The following is a 6,096-nucleotide window of genomic DNA, read 5'->3' as shown; positions in this document are numbered from 1 at the left end:
TAAGTTGTCTAGAACCGGATATTAACAAAATATCCATGTTAGCCACATAACCACGAGCACGGCTTTCTGAAAGATTTAACCCTGCACGGGTGCTCCAACTAATCCATCACAAATTACCATAGGCCACATAGTAATCCTCGACCACGAAACTAGCGATCTCGTCGGATTCCTTAGAGGAAAACCTCAACTCTGAAGACCCAAAGTCTCACCGGAATCCCAATGTGCAAGATATATCGCTAAGGTAAGACAAGTCCAGCAAGACCTCCCGACGTGTCGACGAACCCCATAGGAGCCCATATCTCATTCTTAGGACACGATGAATCAGCTATGGTTACCCCGCCAAAACACCAAGTTGCCCTAGGGAGTGTTAATAAGCTGCTCTGAGTTGGACCAACACTCATGAGGAGCACTGGCCCGATTTGTTGATTAATTCCTCGGGGTAGCTATTCTCTATGTTTTTTATTAAGTTGTTAGCAAATTAACACCAAAGTTGGGTCTTGCCAAACAAGCCTTAACACTAAATGATTTACCAAGGGTGTCCCCATAACAACCCCAAAAGTGTTAGGAGCACTCAGTTATGGAATAAAACACCGGTAGCCAAAACTAAGGCGGCAATAGTGGAACAAATTGCCCAGCAAAAGTGTTCCGCTATTTACCAAGTATATTGGTGCATGAAATAAATGGCATTCAAATAAGGATGATATCAAATGCCCATGTTATCACATGGACCAGCTTGCACCTGCAACTAGCAACGCTAATAATAATGGTTGAGCAAGCCTAACTTAGCCAAACAATATTTGCTAGGAGGGGAGGTGTTTGAGGTTTCATGGAAATGTTTGATGGCTTATATATCAGGTGGTAGGCAGCGGAGATATAACGATAGAAATGAATCACTAAGCATAACAAAGCTAGAAACGGTGTCAAGGTCACGATCATCTTGCCTATGATTTCTTCAGAGTGGAATTGTTCCTGATCTTCCTGCACAAACTCACCGGCTCCTCGAACTCGTTTCCCTACCCAGTAGCTACCCACAAGAAACAAACAACAAATAAACACCAGCAAATGATAATGCAATAACCAATATGATGCATGTATGCACGACCTCTAAATATGCACCGAAACAATCCTACTCTGATAACCAAGTGCCACCTCATCATAAAGTGACACTATTGCAGAACTGTCGAAATCTGTAATCCAGTGCCACCATTGGATTCCTGGGGTTTTTATATGCATGGAGGGGGCGGCAGAGCTCGAGTGCATCAAAGCTTCTGCCATGGCAAAGTAAGGCAGGCTCTGCTATGAGGCGACGACTATGAACGGCTCAGCACAACGAGGAGAGGGCAGAAGGCGCGGGCTTACACAGTGCATGCGCGGAGGCACGGGCGAGGAGACGTTGGTAGGGAGGAAGAAGGTGACGACCACCTGCTGTGCTCCTGCTTCTGCTCGCCGGCGCCCCAAGAAGGGAGCACCTTGGATGGAGCAGATTCCGCGGCCCTGGCGCCTCCACTCTGCGGGAATGGAACCGGCCAGCTGCGCCAGAGCTGTGGGCGCGGGTGGGGCGATGGGTTGCTACTCTAGGCCAACGGCGAGCTGCTACAAGGCCCGGTCGTGGCCATAGCAGCGGGGGCTCCTACCGGCGGCGCGAGAGGGAGAGGTGGCGAAAAATGGAGTGGGGGCAATCGCTAGGGCACCGGGGTGCTTTTATCGGCCCGAGGGATGCTCGGTGGCCACTGGATATGACCAGGGAAGGATCAATGGCTGTCCCCTAGTTGGTACAAATGATGACGAACGCAGGGAGGAAGATGCCCCTCCGGACATAGGCTTGGGCCGAAACTAAGGCTGGATAGGTTGCTGCTGGCTGGGCCAGGTGAGGGGGAAAGCCCAGGAGACTAGCCCCTCTCTCTATTTAAAAACAAAAGTTTCTTTTTGTTTTTAATAGCTGCTAAAGACAAATAAAAACACCACTAATTTGAAAGAGGGGAAGGAAGGAAAAATACTCTTGGACTCATAAAGTACTCTCTATATTTTAAAAATGGTTTTAGGAACATAGAGCAAATAAAAATAACACCAATAAATACCATAAGCATGGGTTTGCAAAAACCAACAAAAGAAAAAACAATACATCACAGGACACTGAGTGACACCACCACAAACCCTTACAGGATATTAGAGGAAGGTCCAACATTTTTAAAAGAGGAAAACAGAAACTTTTATCACACCTAATAAATTGGGGAGAGAAGGGGTTTACAAAATTTGGTGAAACAAGGTTCTGAGGAGAAGGATTTGGTGGATCCGCTCACACAACCAACCACAACTACTAACCTGACACATTCAACACACAATATGCAACATAAGACAACAAGATGATATGTTATGATGCCATGATGCACAAGATGAAGGCAAGACTTGGATTTTATTTCAAACTCGACAACCAAAAGGAAGGTGTCATACATGGCAAGGTTACATAAATGGGATGGGGTGCATTGGGGTTGTTACAACTCTCCCACACTACAAGAGGATCTCGACCCGAGATCTATGACTGGAAGAACTCTGGGTACTCGGAACGAAGGAGGTCCTCGCGTTCCCAAGTGGCTTCCTTGTCTGAATTATGCGACCATTGAACTTTGAGGAACTTGATGGACTTACTGCAGGTCTTGCACTCAGTCTCTTCAAGAATTGCTATAGGATTCTCATGGTTGGATAGTTATGGCTGGAGATCAATATCATGGAGATCAACTATGTGCTCGGGAGTATTGAAGCATCTGTGGAGCTGAGAGATGTGGAACACATCATGCACATTGGAAGAGTTGGATGGAAGCTCTAACTTATATGAAGGACACCTCTCTTGCCAACAACTTTCAAAGGACCAACAAAGCAAGGGACAAGCTTTCCTTTGATGCCGAAATGTTGAGTGCCCTTCACGGGAGACACTTTCAGATACACAAAATCATCAAGCTGAAAAGTCATGTCAGGATGCTTGCTATCGTAGTGGCTCTTCTGATTGGACTGAGCTGCTTTGAGATTATCCCGAATGACACGGCACATATCTTCTGCTTCAGCAATCATGTCATTCCCAAGAATCTGACGTTCACCAGTCTGAGACCAATTGAGCCGGCTACGGCACTTCCTACCATATAGAGTCTCGAATGGAGCCATGCCTGAGCTTGATTGAAAGCTATGCTTGTATGAGAACTTGACAAACGGTAGGCAATCTTACCACTTCATGCCAAAAGAAATCACACAAGCTTTGAGCATATCTTCAAGGATCTGATTGACCCTCTCAACTTGACCACTTGTCTCGTGATGGAAAGATGAACTGAAACGGATCTTAGTACCATCGCAGTCTGAAAGGAATCCCGGAACTTGGAAGTGAAGATTCTTCCACGATGTGAAGAAATGAGTATAGGAACACCGTGCAAAGAGACTATCCTTGACGTATACAACTCTGCAAGCTGAGCTGCCGAGATAGACTCTTTGACATGGAGGAAATGAGCAACTTTGGTCAACTTGTCGATAACGGCGAAGATGGCATCATTGCCTCTCTTGGACTTCGGAAACCCAGTGACAAAATCCATTTCCACATGACAGAATTTCCACTCGGGTATAGGCAAGGGATGAAGGAGGCCTACTAGACGTTGATGCTACGCCTTCACTCTGTGACACACATCACACTCGTTCACAAACTGGGCAATTTCACATTTCATGTGAGTCCACCAGAAGGTCTGCTTCAGATCCTGATACATTTTGGAGCTTCTTGGATGTATCGAGAGGAGGGAATTACGGGCTTCATCCATGATAACTTTCGTGAGCTCTCCTTTTGGAACGACACGGCGGTCCTCGAAGAACAAGGTATCTCTGCCATCAACACAAAAGCACTTATACTTCGGAATGCTCTCTGTGAAGCCCATCCAAAGTTTGTTCACCATCGCATTAAGAAGTTGAGCTTGTCGACTTGGTCTTCCAAGGTAGGAGAAATCTGGATATTAGGAAGAAATCCCTCAGGTACTATTTGAAGGTTGAGCTTCCTGAAAGATTCACAAAGATCAGGTTGGAGAGGCTTCAGAATGAGACTGTTTTAGTAAGCCTTTCTGCTCAAAGCATCTGCAATGACATTTTCTTTACCTGGAGTGAAGTCGATGCTCGGGTTATAATCTTGGATCATTTCCACCCAACAAGTTTGCTAAAGATTGATACTAGGTTGGGTGAATATGTATTTGAGACTCTTGTGATCGGTGTAGACTTCGACTTGTCGGCCCAATAAGAGGTGTCTCCAAGTCATCAAAGCATGGACCACTGCCGCCAACTCAAGATCATGAGTGGGGTAGTTCTTCTCACTTGGTTTCAACTGCCTCAAGGTATAAGCTAGCACTTTCTTATCTTCCATCAGAACTGCAACAAGACCTTGGAGAGATGAATCATAGAACACTTGATAAGGCTTGGAATCATCAGGAGGAGTCAAGACTGGAGTTGAAGTGAGCTTCTCTTTGAGTGTGTCGAAGGCAAACTGACACTCTGGAGACCAGACAAACTTCACACTCTTTTGAAAAAGGTTGGACAAAGGCTTACCAATCTTGGAGAAGTTCTCAACGAACCTTCTGCAATAGCTTGCAAGCCCGAGAAAGCTTCGAATCTGCTTCACATTCTGAGGAGGTTCCCACTCAACAACAGACTTCGCCTTTGTAGGATCAACTTTGATGCCCTCGGCAGAGATGATGTGCCCAAGGTATACAAATTCCTTCAAGAAGAATTCACATTTGGAAAACTTAGCATAGAACTTATGCTCTCTTAGCTTATCAAGCACAAGCCGGAGATGTTCTTCATGCTCTTCCTTAGTTTCAGAAAAAACCAGAATGTCATCAAGATACACCAAGACAAATTCATTCTTGAATGGGGAGAAGATATAATTCATCATCCGAGAGAAGGTCGGAGGAGCATTGGCGAGACCAAAAGACATCACTGTGTACTCATAAGAGCCAAAGCTTGTCCGGAAAGCAGTCTTGGGAATATCTTCTTCGCGAACGCGGATCTAATGATAGCCCATCCGATCAATAATCTTAGAGAAAATCTTGGCCCCTTTCAATTGCTCAAACAATTCATTGATGTTGGGAAGTGGATACTTGTTTCTGATTGTCTTCTTGTCCAATGGAGGGTAATAGATACAGAGTCAGTCCATGCCATCCTTCTTCTTGACAAACAAAACTCCATAACCCCAAGGAGATGAACTTGGTCTGATCAGACCCACACGCTCTTGCTCATCAAGCTATTTCTTCAACTCTTTCAGCTCTTCGGGACCAAGTTTATACGGTCGCTTGCAGACCGGTTCAGTTCCACGTTCAAGCTCAATTACGAACTCAACTGGCTGGTGCGGAGGCATTCCTGGCAACTATTGAGGAAAGACATCTTCATACTCACAGACCACTGGAACTTGAGAAATGGGAGAGATCTCAAGCTTCTCATTGAGGGAAAACAGACGGATCGTGTCATCGCGAGCAGCGAAAATTATCACCTCCTCCAAAGGATGAGTCATCTTGACTTCTTTGGCTTGACAATCAATATACGCCTTGTTCATCTCTAGCCAATCCAAGCCAAGGATCAGATCAATATCTAACTGGCCAAGGATAATAGGAGAAGCCAGAAAGGAATAGCTGTCCATCTTGAGAGAGACATCCGGAACCACCAAATGAGAACTCATATGCATGCCCGGAGATACCACATGAAAAGGCTCTTCTAGAACCTCTGAAGGAAAATCATGCTTGTTCACAAATGGCTTAGACATGAAACAATGCGATGCACGATAATCAAATAAAACCTTTACAGAAAATCATTAACCAAGAGATTACCCATGATCACATCTGAGGAGTTCTCTACTTCAGCTGCATTCACCATATTCACCCTTGCAGACTTGGGGTTGAACCTCACCATTGCATTGCCTGGAGGCCTGACTGTAGGAGGCGGAAGATGTTACTGGTTGGTGCACTTGTTAGAGTAATGACCCTTCTGACCACACTTGCGACAAGTCACCTCTAACAGTGGACGATATTGCACTTGAGGATTTCCTTGCTTCTGCTGCTGAAATCTCTGCTGGAAAGCTGGGCT

The sequence above is a fragment of the Hordeum vulgare genome, chromosome 1H (genome assembly GCF_904849725.1).
Source record: "Hordeum vulgare subsp. vulgare chromosome 1H, MorexV3_pseudomolecules_assembly, whole genome shotgun sequence".
Taxonomy (NCBI): Eukaryota; Viridiplantae; Streptophyta; class Magnoliopsida; order Poales; family Poaceae; genus Hordeum; species Hordeum vulgare.
Note: the sequence above shows the minus strand (reverse complement) of the source record.